This window comes from Populus alba, chromosome 1 (genome assembly GCF_005239225.2).
Source record: "Populus alba chromosome 1, ASM523922v2, whole genome shotgun sequence".
Lineage (NCBI taxonomy): Eukaryota > Viridiplantae > Streptophyta > Magnoliopsida > Malpighiales > Salicaceae > Populus > Populus alba.
This window is the reverse complement of record NC_133284.1, coordinates 18,955,829-18,981,641: the sequence shown is the minus strand read 5'-3', so window position 1 is coordinate 18,981,641 and position 25,813 is coordinate 18,955,829. Positions and strand designations below refer to the sequence as shown.

At 31.8% G+C, this 25,813-nt stretch overlaps 1 pseudogene; it reads left to right on the top strand.

The window, feature by feature from the left end:
* Window positions 1–14,045: 14,045 nt before the first annotated feature.
* Window positions 14,046–25,813, top strand: part of LOC118063041 (homeobox-leucine zipper protein GLABRA 2-like) — a 32,689-nt pseudogene continuing 20,921 nt past the window's right edge.

Here is a 25,813-nt window from a genome sequence, read left to right as displayed (position 1 = left end):
TTTAGTGTACCTGCCTTATGTTTGATGAAAAAAGTGAATTGCTATAAGTATGTAACCCAAGATGCATGTCGAGATGAAATCTTATCTTTACTTCCCATATGTTTGAGGGCATCATGATCAGTGAATAAGACAGACTCCGAAGAAACAAATAATGTTATCAATGCCTTACCGCTTGAACCATTACATAAAAGTCAATGTCATAGGTGTTGTACTGTAAGTTTCTCACTGAAAAAGGCAACAGACTTGCCATTTTGGCTCAGAACCGCCTCGATTCCTAGCTTTAAGGCATAACTACAATACTTGACAATCATAAGACCTAATTTGTCATTCATTGTTAATTCCTTTTGCCAATTTATACATGCTCCAACAGAGGACCACTTTCATGCACTCAAATGCATTTTGTGATACATTAAAGGCACAGTTCACTATGGTTTTAAACTGCAGCAACATTCCACTCATGAACTCCTTGTGTAACAGCCCGGCCCAACATGCTAAATATTGTCTGCTTTGGGCCTTACCGCCATCACGGTTTTGTTCCTGGTGACGCGAGCCCACTTCTGAGCCTGACGCCCCAAAACGCGTTCGGCAGAGTTACGCAGCGGAACCTGGCCCTCCCACCGAATATTGTCCACTTTGGGTCCCACAGGCCCGCACGGGTTTGTCTTTGCAGAAGCGAGCCCAACTGTAGGGCCTGACTTCCCAAGACGCGTTCAACATGTTAGCACCAGCACTACTAATAAGGCCAGCAACACAACCCTCACCCGCCGATGTGGGATCTTACAATCCACCCCTCTTAAGGAGCCCGACGACCTCGTGGGCACAACCGGACAGCCAGTGAGGTCGACTCTGATACCAAATGTAACAGCCCGGCCCAACATGCTGAATATTGTCCGCTTTGGGCCTTACCGCCCTCACGGTTTTGTTCCTGGTGACGCGAGCCCACTTCTGAGCCTGACGCCCCAAAACGCGTTCGGCAGAGTTACGCAGCGGAACCTGGCCCTCCCACCGAATATTGTCCGCTTTGGGTCCCACAGGCCCGCACGGGTTTGTCTTTGCAGAAGCGAGCCCAACTGTAGGGCCTGACTTCCCAAGACGCGTTCAACATGTTAGCACCAGCACTACTAATAAGGCCAGCAACACAACCCTCACCCGCCGATGTGGGATCTTACACCTTGCTTATTATAATGCTGACTGGGTTGGTTGTCCTGACACTCGTCACTCTACCATTGGTTATGCAATCTTTCTTGGTTCCAATTTAGTTTCATGGTATTCCAAGAAACAAAGTATTGTCTCGCGATCAAGTGCAGATGCTGAATATCGCTCCTTAGCATATCAAAGTGCAATTTTCATGGTTGTTAATATTGTTAGTTGACCATGGTCCAAGCACATTGCCATTAACTACTTCTTTGTACGTGAGCTTGTTGCTGTTGGCTTTCTGAAGTTACAATTTGTTCCTTTTTCTTTGCAACTTGCTGACTCCCTTACAAAAGGTGTGTCCAAACCACGGTTCTTTCTCTTTTGAAGTAAGCTTCGTGCCCTACCTTCTCTTACACTTACCTTGCAGGAGTTGATAAGAGTTATTCGTAAGATATCTTCATTCTGATTAACATAGAATCCTTATAATTCTCAATTTGCTTCCTATTATATAGGATTCTTTAGCTGTAACGTTAGTATATAATGCAAAGACATCTCCTCACCGTAGCAAGGAGATCTTACAGCCATATATATTAAACAAGCTTGTCAAACACTTTTAGTTTTGTTTAAGATTCAAAGAAATCAATAACAAGAAATATTCACACTAGCTATAAATTTCAACATCTTGATTTATACAGTTCAGCGTTAAGGGTAAAGATTTCAACATACTTTGCTTCACTACGAGAAGAGATAAGAAGATTTAAACAAACATGAAAAAACATAGAGAAAAAAAAAATGTGCTTTATGAGATGAACAATTTGATCAATTTATAGTTGTGTGGTTGACTTCTGAGAAATCAATTATTGAGAGATGGTAAAAGAGGGATGAAAACGACAGCAGCTAAGAACAAAAATGTGTTGCATGTAGTATTGGGTGTTATTTTATACATATATACACGTGTAAAAAATGCAATATTTCCTATCAAAATTATCATTATCCTATTTATACACCCATTTCGTGTGTGTGTGTGTGTGTGTGTGTATGTGTATTAAAAAAAGCCATTTAACATATTAATAAATGAAAGGTAAGGATTAAGTGGCATGCTAAAAGTCAAACAAACAACTGTAAACCAATATAGCAAGGAAACAGAAAAAGAAGAGACACATTGGGTCGACAGCGTTTTAAAACTTTAAAGGAAAAACCCGAAAGAAAGCAAGCAAGCATGGTGAGAAACTACCCGGCGACCCGGTTACGACAAAAGAAAATATGTCACAGCGCTTTTCAAACGACAAAACAAAATTCATTTTCAAACGTTGCCTCATAATGTCTCCCTAAAGTAAAACAACCCAAATCCATCTAGGGTTACGGTTCATGATTCTGACATGTTATCTAACAAATTAACAGTTGAGATTAAGCCTTTAATTTGACAGTGTTTTTCATATACCAACAACCGTAAACTTGGTCTCTGCTTCTCGTCATGTCTTGAAAACAGCAGCAATATTAATGTAATACCTTGTAGAAGCAGAAGTATACGAGTGGGACATTTCAGCTAAAAATCATGAAGCACGCTTGGATATCAGAGGCAATATCTCGTAACTTTTGTTGCAGTATTCAATCGTTTAATTAAGAAAATGTTCGTGAAAAAACATGTCTGCGCCTTTAAAAACAAAAAAAACATGGGAGAAAGCGCCTTAAATTGCATCTTAATTTAAAGTTATTCCCCGGCCCATAATCGTTACAAATGCACTTTTCCTCTCTTGATTCACACTTCCTTGTAGCGGCAAATGCAAGAGTGGCTTTTGAATGGTTCAGAAGATTGTTAGAAAATTTTCCTTCATTTTCTGTATTTTTAAACCTCATTTCATTCTAAAAAGACACTAAAAATAAAAGGTGGTTGCAAAACTCACACAAAAAGTTCATTTTAGTCTTATGCTTTTCAAAATATAATTTATAATCTTTTTAGTATGTGAAAATCTAACTTTGGTACAAAAATTTATTTTTTATTTTTTTTTAGTTCTTAGTTCAAGAAATGAGAGAAATGTCATTAGATTATGAAAGTAAATAGAAAAAATGTTAGTTAACACTGATTTTAGCTATAAGAAAAAACTTATTTTAATGTTAATGAGTTCCATTCCATGAGAATAGTTTATCTAAAGTGTTTATTTTTTTCACCTTCCATAGCCTGAAATGATAGCTCTGACCTTGAAAAAAGTTTGAAATCAAAGATTAATTTGGCCTTTTGAACCTTTTTTTTTTTTTTTTGTTATTTAAGATCTTAAATGGCTTTATCAAGGCCTATAGGGTGTTTGTTAGGTGTTTTGGGTGAAAAATATATTAAAATAAATTTTAGAGCATAATTATATTTGTCATGATTTTCCAGTGACTAGGGCCTCAATTTTATACCGACCCTCCGGTCATCAGAATCTAGAGATGCTGAAGACAGGTCATTTATGTCTTTTTTATAAACAAAATAGATGTTAGACAGTGTGATATTAGAAAAACAAAAAATAAAAAGGAGGCCTAGCTGCATGGCTAGGTCCATGTGTCTAGCCTGATTGTTAATTTTTTTAATTATTTTCTACTTAATGCATTTGTAGCCTCTCAAACTTCTGTTTATATATATATATATATATATATATATATATATATATATATATATTATATATATATATATATATATCCCTTTGTTATTTGAATGTCTCTTTTTTTATTTGATTTAAAAAATATTTTTTTTTAATTTAAAATAGGTCATTTATTTTTTGTTTGTCAATCCCATGCGGTTGTTCGTTTGTTCTTTTTTTAAAAATTTTTTTATTTGGTACAAAAAAAAGGTCTCACACTCCTAGTTGTAGTGTAATTAAATAAAAAAGTAATTTAAGAAACAAAAAGTTGGTAAATCCAGGTAAATACATAATCTGGATTGTGAATTTAATAAGTTGACATGATTTCACTCGAGTTTTTTTTTAACTTTTTAATTAAATATTTTATCTTTCATTTCATCCTTCAACATTTGGTATTAAACATCATTATTTATTTTGATTTTCTTTTATGGAGTTATTACAGTCTAATTATCTAAGTCACGAGTTTGGTTAGTTAATCTAGGTTGACTCGGGTCATTCAAATATGATATTGTCTCAATATTTAAGAAAAACAATTTTCACTATATCACCATCTCAGTTTTGAAAAAGACGTCATTCAATGTGTCAAATTTTGTATTTATAATTAATTTCTTTTCTTTTAAAAAACATGTTATCAATACCTAGATAATTTTTATGTTAAAAAAAAAATATATCCAACTAGCAATATGCCAATTGACTAGTAATTGTCTAATTTTTATTTGACCCAAGTTTAGAAAAAGAATGATATATTAAAATAAGTTAAAAACTTCAAAAAAATGAAATAAGAGAATTGATTAAAATCTTGTTTGTCCTATTTTTTATTTATTTATTCTGGTTAATTTTTCTAACTTTTTGAATTTATGTTGTATATTGTTATTTTATTTATTTAGGTAGTATTTTTATTTGAATTCTTAATAGATAAATGCTTACAGAAGATCTCCATATTATTTTTTATATTAATTTCATCATCATGTTCTTCTTATAAGATTTGTGATTAATGATGTTAAATATCACCATTAATGTACATGATCATAACAATGTGTCCAATTGTTATATATTCACTTATATCCAATTGTGATTAATGATTTTTTCCAAGTTCTTATTTCTAGGCTACTTTATGCCTATACACATTTTCAACTTTTTTTTTTTATCTCTAATTTCCATAATTACTTAAAATCTAAAACATGTTGGTTGAGGTACTATGGAGCCACTCTATTCACACACACACACACAAAAACATTGTTGATGGCACTGTCTTTTTTTTTTTTGGTAATTCATTTTGGTCCTCGAAGTTTAATTTTGGGCAATTTCATCATAATTAAAAACCAATTGATTTTGATTTCTTATGCAATAATACAATTGAAAGAAAATAAACTAAAATGAAAAACACATCAAACATGTGGGCATACTAGAACATATTTTAAAAATACACTTAGGTTCTTAAACTTTCAAAATAACACAACTTATACAATTTAGGTCCCTTTAGATTTCAAAATCATTTTTAAATACAAAAGTTTATTTAATATTTTTCAATTTCATGGGTAGAGAGAGGGGAGGGAGAGAGAGGTCGTATAATTTTGACGATGAGGGAGAAGGTCACCGTTTAAGCCATTTTTGACCACCGAAATGGAAATTTTGATTGTCCACGGATTTCATGAAATGAGAGAGGCTTGATGGTGTTTGTTTGGAATTTCAATGTTTGCCTTAAAAAATATATCTAACCCGATGAAAGATAAATCTAACCCAACTTCATTTCATGTTCTTGGATTTTTTTTATTATTTTGAGTTGATGAGTTTTTTATGGGTGTTTCAAGGGTGGTTGGTTAGGTGTTTTTGGGTTGAAATTGCTTAAAAAATTAGGTTTTATAGATAAAGAATCCACTACCCTAATTTTCCAACCACCAATGGGTGCCGAAATCCAGGCACGTAAATGACATGTCATCTACCTGGTTTTTGTTTTCAAAAAATAGCCCAGGCACACGGGCCTAGGCTTGAAAGCTCACCCATGCACTTGGGCTTTTCTTTGCAATGGCCAACGAGCTGGACCATGGTCCAATAGTCTGGCTTTTTTTGCCCTCCCTTTGGTTTTTTTTCTCTAGGTTAGATATAAATTTAAGAAAAAAAAATATTGATCCTGGTTTTTCTTATTTAACCTATTTGGATAGAGATTTAAAAAAAAAATGGTGTTGTGTATTTGGTTTTTGAAAAATTATTTTGAGTCATCTATAATTTTTTCCTTTTTTATCTTTTATATTAATTAATTTGTTTTTGGAAAAAAAACAAATTCAAATAATATTTTCTACTATGTGCAGCTTTTCATAATATTTTTTTTCTTTTATTTTATTCAATCAATTTAATGTGTATATTTATTTTCTATTATTGTTTGATTTAATAAAAAAAAATAATTTTAATAAAACGAAATTCAGCAAAAATAACCGAGTAAATATCACATCTTGCGAGATTAAGTTTCTTGATCTATATTTGTCTTTTTTATTTTTTTAAATTTATTTTTTGTTATCATTAATGACTTTTTTCCTCATTCATTAACACTTATAGCTCTCGAGTTATTTGATTACAATGTATACATTAGCTTTTTTATTTATATAATTTTTTTATGTAAAAAATTGTATTGAAAAAAGTTAGTATAGAATAAGTTTTTTTTAGAAAATAAAAAAATATCTTGCCCTCGATGGAACACGGGTCAAAAGTCTAGTAATTATCAAAGCTTGTCTGGTTTTTTTTTTTTTTTCAATCTTTGGTCTGTAAGTCAATTTATTTTTTAAATTTTCTATAATTTATTTTTTATTTTCATTTTAAAAACAATATACATGACACATGTTATAATTGTACACACATATATGGAGTGATATTTAACTTCGTGATGGAAGGATGTGATGAAGAATATATAAAAACAAAAAAACAAAAAAATAAATGTTAAGGGATGAAATTATAAATTAATAGCTACACTCCCATCATCTACTAACACCCAATGTACTTTGTGATTATAAAATAGTAGTAGTAATGGCGAGGGTATCCTCATGTGGAAAAGTTACCCCTTCCCAATCTTCAAGAGTAAAAAATTATTGGCTTGTGTCATTAGTTTGATAGACTAGTATTTTGTAAGGACTTATTTCTCATACTTCTTTCTCTATTATTGGAGTCACTTTAGCAAAGGTACCTCAAAATCACATTGATATTGGGTAAGCTATAGCATATTAACTAGGCTTTTCTATGTTCTGTTATGGGAAAAAATTCCTTCTTTATAAATTAATAAAGGTAGCCCTTAGCTTATCAATCTTTCAATCTCCTTCATTAAAATATAGCAGTCTTCAAATCTCATGTCCTTTATTTTTGTGAAAAAACTGTACTTTTAGATAAACGAGTGTTGGGAGGAGACTTCATGAGTGAAGGATGTTGAACAAATTATTTGCCTTAGATTTTCGCAAGGACTTTAGTGAAAGAGGTGGTTCGGTGTAAAAGTATGCTATTTAAAGTAGCCTAATCATTCCCTCATTAGTTTCCTCTGACTCCTCTTTATGTTGATATCTCTCATAAGAGATCAATCCCTTTTAGAGGGAGCTTTCAAAGACAAGCAGGAATGAGCTAGTAGTTAAAATAAGTGATCGTAGCAGCTCTTGGAGAAAGTGAATCCCTAATCGCAACTAGTTTTGTTTACACGATGGTAGTCTTAAGGTAATTTCGAAATCATCAACTCTTACACACTCATTGGCTGGTAGTCTGAACTTCTTCTTTGATCTTTTCAACTGGATAGCCATTTTCATCCTCCTAAACTTCTGTTTAACTGGCTTGCATTCCAGTTCTAAGCGGAAAATGGTGGACCTGCAAGCTTTCTTTCCATTCCCTCTTAGCGTTTTAGGTTAGAAGGTGTTCCATCTATCGGCTAAAGTTACTTTTTCCGCTTTCAAGTCAGTCCGATTCGGTCTCTTCAAATTGCTCCACTCGTAAGCGGCCTCGGAGCAGCAATCCAACTTTATGTCACCTATTCAAGGCTAAAACTGTCACTTTACAGCAAGGTCTAAAAATGCTTGTGAAAGCTAGAATCGGTCTGCACCCTCCACAATTTACTACTCAGAAAGAGCTTCATAATTTCCTCATTGGTTGTTGCGCAGAGGCAGAAAGAAAAAAGCTAGGCTTCACCTAATACCACCTACATGCAATGGCAGAGATAGGGGTTGGTAGGGGCCCGACCCCTGCAATGAAATTGGTTTTTTCAGGCCCCTCCTCTCCTAACAAGTATTTTATAGTTTTTTAGCATTTTAAATAGGTAAAACAACTGAATCTTGCCCCTCTTTAATTTTATTGTCCGGCTTCGCCCTTTGCCGCTTGGAAGACTTTCTCCTGGTTGTTTATTGGATTTAGAGATTCTTCATGGTTTGTTGCACGATTTAGCAAACATTCTATCTTATAGGGTGATATAGCTCCTTCCATTAGGTTTCTTCCTCCACTCCCACTAATAAGGGTTATGACGCTTAAAAAGTTCAATAGTTCTTCAAACCCCTTAATAACATTTCCTTCATTGAACCTTTTCATTTAGTGGTCTTGTGGACTCATTCTCTATTTTAGTTGATCTTCCAAAGAGTTTAGTGAACTTTTCTTGCGGGAATACTTGTACTAAGACACACCACTAGCTGCAAAAGATCATTGATCATACTAAGCCTATTGAAGGTTGCAGGAAGATTTTTGCAAAATGAAATGTTGTCTTTAAACGAATAGCTCCAGACGTCATATGTATTTTTTTGTAACATGTTTCCTGAGATTTGTGAAGCCCATCAATAGTTGTCCAGAGTTAATTTTTTACAACCAAATATAGTCCTTGAATATACGGGTTATTCATGCCAAAGTCCAATATAGTCCCTTATATTTATAAGGTTCAATAAGGCCTTGCTTCTAGTGAACGACCGACATGATACTAAGGATGTTTATTTCCGCCTATGGTGTCCAAATGGAAGGTTCTTAGATCGAGAACACTTCATTGTTTTAATGTTATGAGGAACGTGTATGCTTATTGGAATGGTTGATGACCCCTAAGGCTTCCTGGAAAAAACCTCTTATAGGCTCTTTTTGCCCACATTCCTCCGAGTAGTGTAACTGTCACGGACACTAGTTAGAGCCCTACCTTATTGGGGGTGGTGAATGGCGGATTGGTAATAGCTTGTTGAGAGGGTTGAGATTGAGACATGGTTTAGGTGGATTTTTTTTTTTTTTTGTTTATTGATTTGCCCAACACTTATTGGGTGGGAGTTTACCTAAGCAATAAGTTGTTGTAAGGTTGGTTGTACAAGGAACTATTGTGGTGAAGGGAGATCAATAAACTAATAGTTTTTATGACTTTTTTAAGATGTTTTTTCTCATAAGACGCGCCACTCAATTATGTCTTCTATCATAATATTCAAGTAATAAGTTATTTAGGTTTAGATAATAGTTAATCAAGATGTTCAAAGAACACAATTTTCTTCTCCTTGGCTTAGGAACGTGCCTAAAATAATAGTAAAAACTAGTACTTGTAAAACAATTCCTAATCGGGGGATTTAAAGACCCTCCATAGAAAGTCATAACGTATAAGAAAGCAATAAATGACTTAAAAAGAGTCTTAAATATCTGAGAACAAAGGTGTTTAATATTGTATTTTAGGATGATTAATATCTAAAATATATTCAAGCTATTGTAGAGTAAAAAAAAAGTTATAATTCCTTACCTAGATGTTTAGGGGTATTTATAACTCTAAACCTTGTTTATTTTAAGGAAAGAGAATGACTAAAAAGTCTTTTACTTTTGGTCATATTAATCGAGAGACAATAATCCTTTTACATATTCATTAATAGGAAACAAATATCATTTATATATCCATTAATAGATTGATGTGTATGGTAAGCTCCCTAAGGACCTTTTTATACATCTATGGATATAAGAAGGACCATTACTCTAATATAAATAAATCATGTTAACCATTTCTAAAAGTAGGGCTCCTACCCTTGACACTCAAAACTTGCAGATAGTAGCAAAACTTTGATTAAAAAAAAAAGGGTCTTTTTTATGAATGATTTATCTAAACCTAGCACCTTTAATTTAGTAGATCGTGATTGGGATTTAGACATATTGTTATACCCGAGTTTCTTGGTGCGGTTGATGAACGGAACCATACGTATCGGGTTTGACGTTTTTTGTCAAGCCTATGTTGCCTTAAGGTTTAGCTGATTGCTAAAACCAAAGTGGTTGTTGAGTCTAGCATTACCGTCTAAATACATGTTATTCTCGTGTTCAGCTGAATTACTGCACCTAAGCTTTTTAGATCTAACATTCGCCTAGGCTCATGCTTGCCTTAGGTTTAGCTGAGTGTTTAAATATAAATGTGTTGGGTCTGGTATATTTGGTCAAACCTATATTAATCTCGAGTTTAGTTGATTATTGAACCCAAAAACATATTGGGTTTGATATTTTGGGCTAGTCGACGATTTGCTTTGCGGCGTTCAGTTATTGTCAACCAAGTTATATTGGATTTGATATGCTATCAGGACCCATGTTATATTAGGTTTCAACTGATTGTTGAAACCCATGCATATAAGTTTGGTATTTTTTTAAACTTGCGGTTACCTTGAGTTAGTTATTTGTTGAATCCAAACATATATATGCCAGAATCTACATTGGTCTTATGCCTTTTCAAGCCCGCAAAAATATAAACAAAAAAATATTCACTTATCAATGTGAATGAAAGGCATAAATATGTCTTTAATATCCAAAGTATTCCAATTGTCCAAATCAAGATCACATAACTGTTATTTGTGATAATTTTGTACAATAGGACCTTTAATATTATCAAACCCTCAATTCATGCAATAATTTAGATCGACATCCAATATGTTCAAATGAGATTTGGTTTTAAAATAAATATATAATTTAGATCGGACATCAACATACGGAAAACGAGCATGCCACATTAAGATGTACATGAATTGGGAGAAATATTTTCTTAAAAAAATGGTTTTTTGATTGGAGGTGAATTTTAAGAGTTAAATCCGAGAGCTTTGATTGAGAAGCTTGCGATTATTTTCTAAAATCGTTCATCTGATTTGCATTAGTTTAAAAGAAAATCAAAACAATTTTTTTTTATGAATATCCCGGGTTGAATTAATTTTACTTCATTATCTAAACTGGAAAGAAAGTTGCTTACTGGTAAATAATATTTTTCTATGACATTACTCGTTACATTATAATGTCATGATTAATTAATTAAATTGAACGGTTCATGGTATTAAGGAATTTTGGTCATTGCTTGTTTCAGGGATATTGCTCCTATCATTATTTTAAGCTTTTGATTATTATTGTTTAAGTAATGCGTACATAATATTTTTTAGAATATTGTTTAATTAAGTAATATATTAAATAATTTTTAGTTGTTTTTAATTTTATTATTCAACATATTAAAAAATATAAAAAATATATTTAAAATATTAATTTAATATTGTGTAAAAAAAACATTTTTTATGGAAAAAAAAAGAATAAAAAAAAAAAAAAAAATTTGTTTCCATTTCACGTCCAATACCGAATGTTCTGAGCAAAATTGTCGCTCACACTGTTGGTCATTCATCTCCACTGGAAAGTCAATTGAATTTCAAAAAAAAAAAATTGCAACCGGTACCCTTCCGCTTGTGTCACAGCAACAAGCTTTCGACCTTCAAGTTCCAACGGTGCACTTTCTGCAATTTGCATTCCTGTGTTATTTTCAATGAGAGAGAGGTGACCGATACGATTGCGCCCACTAAAATATTGATATTGAAAATTAATTTAATTTTTAATTATTTATTTTTTTATATTTTTAAATTATTTAGATATACTAATATAAAAATAATATTTTTTTTAATATATTTTAAAGTAAAAAAACACTTTAAAAAACAATATTTACTAAACAAATAAATTCTAATTGATAAACATAACTTTAATTATTAAAGGTATGTTGTGTATTTAGAATTGTGGTGTGTATTATTTTTTAATTAAAAATATATCAGATCAATAAATAGTTAATAGAAAGAAAAGTGTTTATAATTATTTATTTAATTATAGAGAAAAAAAGTATTTTTTAGAAAAGAAAACAATGATTTTATTACATTAAATAAATACCATTTTTTTCTTTACATCTACCCCGAAAAATTATAACTTGTTTTGTATTTAAAAAAATATTGATAATATCAATTCGTTAGCTCTTAGAATTGTTTTCAATGGTCATGAAATTCAAGTTATTGTAGAATCACTAAATACTTACATGGTCATTAACTTTAAATTTATTGGATTAGTTGAGATACGCACAAAGTGATCCCAGATATATATATTAATAAAATTGTAATATTATTTTAAAAAAAAAAAAACTTTTGAAATTCTTGCTATGTATATAGAAACTAATTACTTCGACCTAAAAAAAATGACAATTCATTCACGCAAAAGAATTTGAGACATCATAAATCAGGGAATATACTGGAACCTAGTATACTTTGTTGATAGAAGATCCAAAATCAACGGTGACAAGTATTTTTAGGTAAAAAGTTACCAGACCCTGATTTAAAAGGAGAAAACCGAATCTACAAGTAACGAAAAAGCAAGGGGAACAAAGGTAAGATATGCGACAGCCATAAATCTAAATCCCATTATCTAGATTTATTCACACACAACACAAGGGAAAAAAAAAAAAAAAACAGATAATATAAAATCATGAATATAAAGAGGAGAAGTTTATCTTCCGTTGATTTTGGACGAGCATGCTTATGACAGTTTTCGGAGAGATTAGGTTTCAGGTTTTTTTACAGCGAGAAAGAAGAACGGAACTTGGAATACGCCAAAATAAAATAAACGTGAGAAGAAGCAAACGAAGGTTAATTAAATCACGGGAAGAACAAACGGTAAAAGAGAACAAGAGATGGTATATTTTTGTGTTTTAAAATGAATTAATATTTTGTTATATTTTTTAAAATTATTTAAAGGTGTGATAATTAAATAATTTTTTAAAATAAAAAATATTATTATGTTAAAAAAACACTAACTCTAAAGTACATCCGTCGTTGTTGTCTTGTTTGTAAGAATCTTTAACTCTGGAAGAGACCATCATGGCCCACCAACATGTTCTTTTGTTAAAACCAGGCCAGCCAAGATATTTTCTTCGTATCAAGCAAATATCAATTCGTAACCCTTTTTATTCTCAATTGAGAATTGGAGAAATCCTGTCGCTGAGTATTTTACCAAAACTCTTTCTTTAATAACCGAATATCCAATATAAAATTTAAAAAATAATTATATTATTTTATTAATATAAATATTTGAACGCATTTTACATGTTATTTACAATCTTTTAATTCAAAATTTAATGACTATATAATAATTGTTTAATAATTTTAAAATTTAATAAAAATTGTAAATTAATAATTTCAAAAAAATAAGATCAAAGAACTGAGTAATTTTTGAGGTATTTCTTACCGGTCACCCTTTAAAACTGAAATGACAGGAGATTGACCTCTGATCACAAATTTAAATTCCTAGAAATTTCTTCATATAATCAACCAAATTAATACAGAAGACTAAATCTTATGTGAAATAATTGTATTACACCATCTAAAGTAATATTTATTCAAACATGCTGTGTATTTACAAAGCACCAAGCGTCCTTGATCTATGTGTGTGATATATGATATATGAGAAAGCATGTAAGCTAGTCTAAGGAAACAGTATTATCAATCATATTGACAGGTAGTACAAAATAAAAATGATGATAGTAGCCAAACATTTTTATGGATCTATATAGGAAGCAGAAAATTGAAATACAGTCATAAAGAGCAAGCCCACACCATCAATTTCATTAGGTATTAATTCAACTCGGATCCCCAAAGTTGCTCGGATCAAGCTCTCCAGGCCCAGTAACTGATCGCAGAATTCTCCACTCAAGTCTAGAGGTGGATACACCCACCTATCATAGAGTCAAACAACATGAACTCGGTTTGTGTACTGATCAGGGGAGTCAAAAGCTTCCTTCTTATTCAAGGTAACTCCACGATTCTCACTCAATGTATCTTCCCTCGGATCTGCCACAATCTTCAACCCGATACCGGATGACGACGATCAATGATGAGGGTGGTGACGGTGATTGAAAGTCGACCCGTTAGCAGCAGCCTTTCGTCGCCCGCAGCTGCTTGAAATGTCACCGTGGCATTAAATGACACCAGGCGCGGTATGAAGGCAGCAAGTTCTGGAAATTCCAAATGGCAGGTCAACCTTTAATACTCAGGGCACACGATGTCCGTGAGCACTGAGCTGCCATGTTCCGGCGGTGGAAATGTTCCGAGCCAAATACGGTGATTTCTTGGCGAAGTTGGCGGATTTTTCGGAGCACACCAATTTGGCCCCAGGCTCGGCCTTCTAACAACCCATAACTCTGTGTGCTGCAGTCTCTTGGCTTCTCGATTTTGGGTCAATCGGGTTTTGTTTCTTGAGCTTGATGGGAGACTGGTGTGCGCAAAAGACGAAGACGAGCGACGTTGTACATGATTGAAGTCTTCTTGACCTGGTACTGCTTTCTTCAGTATTCGTGCCAATTGAGAATGCTAGCTAATCTGTGAGAGGAGGTGGTTGAAGAGCTGAAAGTTGAGAGAGATGGGGAGTTCGAGGCAGAGGAGAAGATACAGGAAAGGGGGGCTTAGCAAGTGAAAAATTTATCTATGGAAGATGTACGCTCCTTATAGTGACCCATGACCTACCATCTTGATAAACAAGACAAGTTTTTTGTTGTTTGTTTTTTATCAGAAAAAGACAGCCCTATCAGAGTGCCAAACACAGCTTTTTGTAGGAGAGCAAATTAAAGAGATTTCCTTGCAATAATATAAAAAGTAGAACAAGACAAGATCGGGAAGTGAAAGTGAAAGGGTTATGCAGGGAAAGTGGGACCAGATTAAAGAATGGGGCAGGGCTCGTACCACTCTGCATAAACGTTCAATTAAATTTTCTCCCTCTCTCTATTCCTGCGTCCACGTCTCTCTTCTGTTGTTCCGTTAGGCTAGTTGATTTTTTGCCCTTTTTCTTTTTCTTTTTTTTTAAATCTTTTTTTGGTGACTGATCATGGCCATTTTCTTACCATTTTAAGTGAGTAATGTCTAAAGTTGCTCCCGGTGGAGAAAAGGGAAAGTGGCTTACCCTAGTTGTCAAAATTATCAAATCCATCTTATTATTTTTGACAAGTGAATATATAAAATAAATTAAATTAAATATTGAGAAGTTTCTCTGTATTTATGATACTTTTATTTTATTTTTTTTTTAAGATGATTTAATAACGTTGACAAACTTATTATTTTTTGACAAGTGAATATATAAATAAAATAAAATTAAATATTTGAGAAGTTTCTCTGTATTATGGATATTTTTAATTTTTTTTGAAGATTTTAATACGTTGACAAACTTTTTATGGAAAACTTATTAATATATTTTTTTTTTTTTTTTTTTTATCTTTGAAGGTTTAACATGAAACAAATCTTTTTATCTTTTATTTTGTTTTTGCATAAGGTTCAAACCAAATGATATATTAAGTTCTCATGTCATTCACACGTCCAGTTTATTGAAAAAAAAAAAAAAAGGTAAATATAAATTGAACTATCTAGTCTTGAGAAACAAATTAATTAGTCCCTCTTGTTTTAAAAATAATTATTTAATTATTTTCATCTATTTTTAGGTTTTTATTTTTAAAAAAATAGATAGAATATTATGAAAAAAAATGATGAATATAGCTTTTTTAGAATAAAGTATATATATTAAATTAAATATGATCAACACTATCAAAGATTAAGATGATTAATTTTTAAAGAAAAAAAGACTAACTAAGTCATTTCTCAAAATTAAAGAGATTAATTTACAATTTACTCAAAAAATATAAATCACTAATAATAATGAGTTTATGATAAAAAAAAAAAAAACAAACAAACAAAACAAACAACTGAACAAATATGTTAAATAAGTTCCTATAATCCCATGTATTATTAAACAATATATCATCAATTTACAAGAAAACAACAATAATAAGAGAACATGTATCTATCAAATATTCAACAAACCGATGTGATCAATATAAAGTAATTTTTTAGTTTATTTAACTTTAAAATTTATGGAATTAGTTAAAAGTATACCTGAAGTTTAATTTGGATATTTCAAGTTAATTTGTTATTTTTAAAAAAATAAAGCAACTCTTTAGGTCATTTTCTTCTTATTATTTTTTTTATATAAATCATACAAGCTTTGTTATCCAATTTACCAGTTCGAAGGGGTTAACCTAGTAGTTTAAATCAAGTTTTGATAAAACTATTGAATATTGCTACAATGCTATTTTTAAAAAAATCAACTAGTATTTTTTTTTTTCATCCATACTTTTTATGATATTTATTGTTATTAAACTCAATTTAACATGTCAACTTTAAATTTCTCTTGACTGGACTCCATGCATAGTTCAAAGTTTAAAAATTAACCCAATTGACTTAAAAGGTCCAAAAACAACCTAGACGATTGAGTAAAAAGCGTGGTTTAGCTTTAAAAAAAAATCAATATGATATGATTTTTTAAATTTAGATGAAACAACATGTTAGATGACTCAGGCTTCCCGATTTGAAAGGTGCCAAGATTTTTTTTTTTGAAACTACAATAACTCATCATAGAGAAAAATAAACCAAAAACAAATTTGTGAAGACCAAATTCAAAATTAATTAAATGATTGAAAGATGAAATCCGAGAAAAAAAAATAAAAAAGGATTCAATTTCAAAGAATAAAAAATTGGAAATGGATTTTAAAAAAAATGAATTATTTGGCATTGTTATTCAACCCGACCAAGCGGGTCAACCTTGTAATCTCTTGACCTGATTTTCTTATCTAACCCGAGTTTTAAAATTAACTTCCGCCAGAGTTACCTCAATGCAACCTATTTGGCTTCATAAGGTTCAAATATACCGTGGATGATGACCAATAAAAGTGTGGTTTAGAAAAAAAATCTTTTCAAGATCACTTTTTTTTTTTTTTTAATTATGACAACAACATTTTTTATCAACTCAAGATTAACAATGTCGTTGCATGCATGACGTTGGAATTGCAGGTTTTCCTCTTTTGGCTTTTAATTATAAAATTATAATATTGAAAAAGTTACCACCTAGTATCATGGTCACTAGAAACCTAATGATCTGTGAGAGAGGTTCTGGGTTAAGCGATGAACTATTTAATATAAGGTTTTATGCAGAGATCTAAAAACATATCTATCCGTAGCGCCAGAATAAGTACTTTATGGTTCGGTCGGTCTTTAGCAGGTCTATTGATAAGAGATCAATCATTTTTTTCCCGGATGCTTTGACATTCCTTTTTTTTAATTCTAGTTATTAACACGGGGGGGTGAAGAAACTTAGAGACACAATTTTATATCTCTGACTATTACCCTTTTTTTTCTAATTCGAATAAGTTAGAAAAGAGAAAGAATAAGAGTGGATTCAACCTCAGCCAAAACACGGAACTGGGTTCAAACTTCAAGTAAATTTACTTTAATTAAATCTTTAATTAAATTAAGAGAAACAGAAGTGGAAATGCTCGGTTTGGGCAACAATATCATACAAGAAGTTGAAATAAAATAGGTGAAAGACTGTACTTCTATTCTAATCTAAACTTCTAATCTAAAATATACTTCTAATGTAAATATAATTTTTTATAATTTTAATCATTGTATTACTTTATTTTTACTTTACTATATTGGCGGCAACAAAAATTTTCATAATTTGATTTCGAGTTAGTAACTTGTATTTTTTTCCTTCTTTTCTTCTTCGTTTCGGATAGGAAAAATAGAAGAGTTGACAGTGAATAAAACCAAAAGGAGGTTCATGGCCAATGGTAAAACGTCTAAATAGGGTTATTTAGAATGTACCAGTTGTGTTCGAAAGAGTGTTAATAAGAAATCAATAGGCATGTCTAGATATATTACTCAAAGATAATCGACACAATAGGCCTAGTCGATTGGAGTTGAGAAAATTCGATTGTCCCTATTGTTACAAACATACAATTCACGGGGAGATAAAGAAGAAATAGATGGAATCGATCAACTGCGTGTGACTTTTACAAGGAAAATGAAAAATGACATATTGACATATCATATTATTAGCATATCATATGTTAATATATATATATATATATATATATATATATACTATATATATTTAAATAGAAATAAGCAAAATCCTATTTCTTAATTCGAAATCATTTAGCATTTTTTATCCGACCAAAGGAAATAGAATTCTCGGAAAAAAGGAATAAAATAAACAAGCCATGGATAAATCCAAGCGACTTTTTCTTAAGCCCAAGCGATCTCTTCATTAGGCCGTCTGCCGCTGATTGGATCGGAAAGGGATCGAATTGATTATAGAAACATGAGTTTAATTAGTCGATTTATTAGTGAACAAGAAAAAATATTATCTAGACGGCTGTGAATAGATTGACTTTAAAACAACAACGATTAATTACCATTGCCTATAAAAGCAAGCTCATATTTTATCTTCATTACCCTTTCTTAATAATGAAAGACAATTTGAAAAACGAGTTGGTTGCTCGAACTACGGGTCTTAGAACCAGAAAAAAAATAGGCTTACCTTTAATGAATCAAAATTTCAATCTGAACTCAAACGTCGGTTTGATGTTTGTTCGAGAAAAAACCAGGAATACAAATTTTGATTGTCATGTCGTAAAAAAAACGAATTGGGTAAAGTAAATAAAAAAATAAATATTTTTTTTATTGAATGTTTTTTCAGTTTGACTACTTGATCATATTATGATCATATTTTATCATACTTATTTCTATTCTACCTTCCCGGAATTCATTTTCCAAGTAATTCCATGTCAAAGTCAAACATTCCGAAGGATTCCTTCCAATCTCCTTATTTTATCATGTCATTAGAAATCAGATAAAGGCAATTCCTATTTAATATACATCACCTCCAATACACCCTATATATGGTAAGTTGCATTAGTGATTGATTGTTTTTCTAGAGGAGCATGCCTTTTGTCTTACCTCAAGCGCGAGAAGGCCTTAAATGGCTCTCTAAAAAGAGACTCTAGTCAACTTTCTTACGGGAGAAATGAAGAAGACAATAAACAATGTCAAACGCCATGTCATCTGGCTTTATTTTTTATTATTTAGTGTTGACCAAAAACACGTCATTTTATTTAAAACACAGTCAAAACTACACTGTTTTCATTTAAATGAAATGATATTATTTTAACACTTCTATTCTTAAATTATGTCATAAAATTTCTCTTTTGATTTCACATCTTAATCTTTCAAATTGTTTAACTAGGTCCTTAATTGAATTCTAATTTTCAAAAATTAATTCAATTTTGCCCTTGCCAAGATTTAAAATGACCCTATAAGTTTTGTGTGTTTTTCAAACTTATCCTCGAAGTGGGATATTTTAAATTTCATCCTCAGTTGGTCTTTAATTTTCTAAATTTCTTCAATTTCTTCCTTATTTGCAACCAAATTTGGTACTTGAATTTGTTTCTCCTTTTGCGAAAAGATTTTTGTTCTTGAATCTCTTCAATTAACCTTTGATTGACCCCTAGCATTGATTTTCTTTCAATTTTTACCATTTATTTCATCTAATTGAGTTTGTCAAAATTAAAATCTAGTCCTCTAAAATTTCTAATCTTATAAATTGAGCCCAAATTTATTGTTTCACCAATTACGTTCCTAGTAAACTAATTTAACCTATTAAAATCTAATTAAGTCCTTGCACTTAATTAATTCTTTTAAGTTAACCCAAAGTAAATTCATAAACTTAATTAAACATTTAATCAGGCCTGTAATTAAATCAAATTAGACCTAATTAAAAATCTAATTAAGTAATCAAACTTATTTTTTAAACAAATTCATCTGATAATCATTTAATTTAACCTTAAGTTTGCATTGTATTTTAATCTTGGGTTAGCAATTGGGTTCCTGATTTTGTCTAAAGACTTAGTTTTGTTCCTCCTTACGTTTAAAACCATTCTCAACTTGTTCATGCAAGTTGCCAGTCTTTTTCATAATTTATTTGTTTTTCATTTTATTATTTAAAAGGAAAAAAGATTATTTTAGAAGAAACCCAAAATTAGGTTATGAGAATTGCTCCCTCCTTAAAATGCTTACAACAGAAAGTCTCATTAAAAGCTTTAGATAATAAGCTTGTTAGATAAGAAAAGAAGAAAAAAGATACGGATTTACCAAATGAAAAATGGTTAATCCTTTTCAACATGATGGGATATTTAAATATATCTCGAAGAATGACAAATATAACAAAAATGTTATAAATGAGGGCTTAGAGATGCATTTAGAATAAAAAAGTGCTAAAAGCATTTTGTGAAAGAGATATGGCTCGATAGTGAGTTATCTGGAAAGTGAGGGCACGACGGTGCCCTCGAAAGGAAATAGTGTTAAAAGCACTATGTAAAAGACATAGGGCTTGACAACGCACTATCTAAAAGGTGAGGGCATAAGGCGCACTTGGGAGAGAATAATTTCAAAGATGTTGTAAAAAAATTAATTGGCTTAAAAGTGCACTCGAAATGATATGTTTTATATTTATATACTTATAATCTTTAAGGTCTCGCCTCATCTCATGTCTTGAAGATTGGGCTTTCTTTACTTTTATATTAATAGGAATTAAACTTCCAATAGCTTTTCTTTGCTGAACTAATTGAAACTCATTGAGGAATCCTTCTTTAGACTCCATGTAAAGGTCAAAATGCAATGCTTTAGGGTCACTATACATGTGTTTTTTTACTTGAAAAATATAGGTCCCTTTTCTTCGTGGACTCTATCTCTCAAAACTTTAATCCTTGTAGTAAGATTTCATGGCCCCTTTTCTTCGTGGACTCTATCTCTCAAAACTTTAATCCTTGTAGTAAGATTTCATGGCCCCTTTTCTTTTTATTGCTCAAGCTATAACTTTTAGACTTAATCTCCAAGATAGAGATGCTCATTTGATGAGCTCAGATGATCTCGGCATACTCATTTATCAAGTGAACTTTACTTCAGTGGTTGTGACCTGTTTTATGATGACTCCTCAAGAGACATTGGAGTATTTAAATATCCTACTTCTCATTTCTGCTTCCTTAAAAGAGGAATTATAAAGCCAACTCTATTGGGTTTCTTGAATTGCCCCCAGTCTGATCATTCCCCCAAGTATTTAAACTTGTTTTGTTTGTTTGGGTTTTCTTAGAGATGTTAATGCAGAAGATGTTTGGTTCTTACAAAATATTGATGGTGAGAAAAAAATCTTTGGAATTTCAAAGTTATTTCCAAAATGCAAAAAACCACTTTAATGCAAGTTTAAAATGAATTTGTTTTAAAAAATTCAAACAACTAAAAAAATATAAGGTGACCTTCTATTTTTATGATTTATTTATTGGTCAAAGGACTCATATTTCAACTCGATAATTTCAGAGAAAAGAAAAATCTTTGAAACTTTCATTTTACTTGTATGAATAATGAAGCATAACATAATCTTTTGAAGATCTATTTTTCATGGGAAAGCATTTCTTACCAGCCCATATTACTGGCTTTTTATTATAAAGGACTTTATTAGGCAAGTAATGTAGACTTTGGCTCTAGGCAATGAAAAAATAATATTTATAAGCTTCAAAGGTGTTTAAGGGATTTCAAAACTAAGGGTCACTAAAGCTCATTCCAAACTTTCTTTTCGGTCAATGGCTTCCCAGACTTTAAGATTGACTTTGTAAAATGATTTTGACATGTCTCCTAGTGTTGGGCTTGTGATTAGTACTTAAAAGTGCATGTTTATCAAGGTTTTATATCATCATTTTGCACTTGAAGTATCAATAACTCCTTAACGAAAGCATGTTTTATAATAACAAGTTTGATATTATAAGATACCTTAATTTATGGTAAATGCTCATTTTAAATGCAGGACTATCACATAAATAAAAGTATTGATTGATGAGTTTAAGCATTGAAAGTTAAAGGACAAAGAGATGGCCAAACTTAGAAAAGAGATGTCAGTGCAGTCGAAACCGGAACATTGCTTGGTAATTGGATCATATCTGTAGCTCTAGATCTCGGATTTAGGTCCATTTTATATAAATGGAAAGGTAAAACATAGGCCTACAACTTTTATTTGGACACCAAGATCTAAGAAGGCCGTTTTCAAGTCCAAATTATAGGAACAACGAAGAAGTCTGAAGCTGTCCTGCAGCCCAGACACTATTTAATGTTCAGCCCATATCTTGAGTTCTAGAAGTTCAAATGACCTCATATTTTTTTTGTTGGAAAGCTGAGACAATTTCCTAGAACATTCCTGAGGATTCTGGGCAAATTATAATGTTAGCAATGACGTCTTGTTCAGACAAGAAGATAAGGATTGTCACCAAGTCAAGATGTGGCCACCCACTCATCAATTAGTCAACAAATCAATAGTTCCAAATTTTGGCCTATAAAAGGAGGCACTTACCATGTATTGAGGCATCTTGGTTTCCAGATCAAGATCATGCTCTTGCTTTCTCTCTTTGTATTGCTCATGTCTTGCTTTCATTAATATCAAGTTTATGCACTTCATTTCCTTTACTTTACTTAGTTAACCTCTTTCTCAATTATATTCTTATCTTGTTCATTTATGTTTCTTTCTTTCATTATGTTCAGCTAAGTTAATTATGTCAAGGTGAAAAGGGTACACTAATGGTGTAAGAATAAGTATAATATAAACTTAACATGGACCTTAACGTTGGATACTAACATGTTTTATATTTGTTATCTTGTTCACTTTTAATACTTTGCTTGTTAAATGGTTAATCTAGATTTATGTTGTATAACACTTGGTATAACAAATACTTGGTACTTCATAGCCCATACTGTATGGTATAAACCGACACCTGAGCTATGAAAGGAACTTGATTTTGTTGTTAACATAAGTTATAATCATGAATGTCTGCCAACATTTACAAGTATTAGCTTTATTCGAATAAGATAACTAATGTAATCATGTTAACAGTTTATAATCTGATTGGAACCTCCTTTATGTGTGGTTTCCAATTGAGTAATAAGAGTTTATATTATACTTGTTTGAAGTACCATTAGTGGATCCTCTAACCTTGACATTTGTTTTTATCGTTGTTTAATCTTTACATTAATCTTTCATCTCAAATTTCTCATTAATTTCTTCATCTTCATCTTCTTCTTCTTTATTATTATGTTGTTGTTATTATTATTATTATTATTATTATTATTTGTTCATAAAACTTAGTATATAGGCTGGAAACCTGTGACCCGATCTTTTAGATAATTCTCAGGTATAACAACGCCACGTACTGAGTATTATTATTATTATTACTAGTACTAGTACTACTATTGTTATTATTATCGTTATTATTGTTATTGTTGCGTTATTTATAATTTATACAATTAACCTCTCTATGGTTCGACCCCGGTCTTGCCGGGTTATTTATTACTTCGACACTTCTGCACTTGGGAGAAGACATCAAGCTTTTGGTCGTGTCAAGTTTTTGGCGTCGTTGCCGGGGAGGTAAATTCTTGTATAAATTATAATATTTAATTTATTTTCTCTTTTCACTTTTCATTTTATCTATTTTTTTTGTTTCCTTTGTTTTTGTTTGTTTCTTTTTCTTCTATTTTCTTTTCTTCCTTTTATTCTCTTCTTACACGTGCATGAGAGTTTGGTCACGTACATTAAGTGGTCAACTTTGTAGGGTATCCTCATCATTTTCAGAAAATATGGCCGAAGAAGATAATCAATCACTTCATAATGAGAATAATGAGAATAACCATAGAAGAACACTTAGAGACCACATGAATCCCACAAGAACAAGTGCACCCTCATGCATGGTTTTCCCTCCTGATGCATCTCATTTTAATTTTAAGCCAGACATTATTCAACTTTTACCTTCTTTTCATGGTTTAGACCTAGAAAATCCATACTTGCATTTAAGGGAATTTGAGGAGGTCTTTAATACCTATAATGACTCAAATTGTAGCATGAACACCATTAGATTAAAGCTTTTTCTTTTTTCATTAAAAGATAAAGCTAAAACATGGCTACAAAATTTGAGACCAGGATCTATTCGTGCTTGGGGATGAAATGCAACAATTTTTTAAAGAAGTTTTTTCATCTCACAGAACAAACTCTTTCAAAGACAAATCATCACTTTCACTCAAAAGCCAGGAGAAACATTTTACCAATGTTGGGATAGGTATCGAAATTTGCTTAATACTTGCCCACATCATGGTTTTGAAACATGGAGATTGGTTTCACATTTTTATGAAGGTTTAACACCTAGAGATAGGCAAATGGTTGAATTGATGTGCAATAGAACTTTCAAAGATAAAGACCCTAATGAAGCAATGGAGTACCTAGACTTGTTAGCCGAAAATGCTCAAAATTGGGACACCACGGGTACTTATGAGGCACCAAGTAAAACTCAACCTCATACATCTAGTGGAGGTATGCACAACCTTAGGGAAGATCATGACCTCCAAGCTAAGTTTGCATCTTTAGCTAGAAAAGTCGAAGCACTTGAATTGAAAAGGAGTGGTCAATTAAAATCTGTTCAAGACATTGTGTGTCAAATCTGTGAAACCAATGAACACTCAACAAATGATTGTCCAACTTTGCCTTCTTTTAGGGAATGCCTCCATGAACAAGCTCATGCTTTAAACAGTTTCCAAAGGCCAAACCATAACCCATACTCACAAACATATAACCCTGGTTGGAGAAATCACCTAAATTTTAGTTGGAAGAGTGATAGCAATAATGCACAAACTTCACAGCCACCGTTTCAAGCACACCATAATTTTCAAAATTCTCATGGATATGCATCTCCTTATGCTCCACCTCCTAGAAGAAATTTTAAGGAAACATTGCATGCATTCATTGAAAAGCAGGAGACAATCAACACTCAACTTGCTCAAAGCATGACAGATTTTAAAGATGCTCTTGCAAAATTAACATCTGCTCTCAGTTTCCAAGAGAAAGGTAAGTTTCCATCTCAACCACAGCAAAATCCAAAAGGGCAATACAATGCAAATGCGAGTAGTTCTGGAAGCCAACACATGGATCAAGTCAAATCAGTCATCACTCTTCGTAGTGGTAAGGTTATTGAAAAACCCATTCTTGAATCTTGTGAGAAAGATGATGAGTCTATCTCTGAGGGTAAGGAATGGGTTGAACCTGAACATTGCAAAGAGAAGGCTGATTCCCCGCCAGCACTTCCATTTCCTCATGCCATGACCAAACAAAGGAAAGTCAATCACAACTCTGAAATCTTTGAAACTTTCAAACAGGTAAGGATCAATATACCTTTGTTGAATGCTATTAAACAGGTTCCTTCCTATGCTAAATTTTTGAAAGATCTGTGCACCGTGAAGAGAAAACTGAATGTGAAAAAGAAAGCCTTTTTAGCCGAACAAGTAAGTGCCATTCTTCAAAACAATAATGCTTTGAAATATAAAAACCCTGGTTGTCCTACAATTTCTTGCTTTATTGGAGAACATAAAATTGAAAGGGTCTTACTTGATCTTGGAGCTAGTGTGAATTTACTTCCATATTCAGTCTTTCAAAGTCTCAATCTAGGTGAGTTAAAACCAACCTCTGTAACTCTTTTACTTGCTGATAGATCTGTAAAAGTGTCTAGAGGAATAATCGAAGATGTGTTAGTACAAGTCGATAAATTCATTTATCCTGTGGATTTTATTGTCTTGGACACGCAACCTATTGAAGCATGTAATTCATTTCCTATTATTTTAGGACGTCCGTTTCTTGCAACTTCTAATGCATTGATTAATTGTAGGAATGGACTTATGAAGTTATCTTTTGGAAACATGACATTGGAGATGAATATTTTCAACATTTGCAAGCAACCTGGAGATGATAATGATTTACAAGAAGTAGATATTATTGAAGAATTAGTTCATGATAAACTTGAATCTACTTTGAGTAAAATTGAGTTGGATGAATCTGAAGATTTGCAAATGATTTATTCTCAGGAAGAA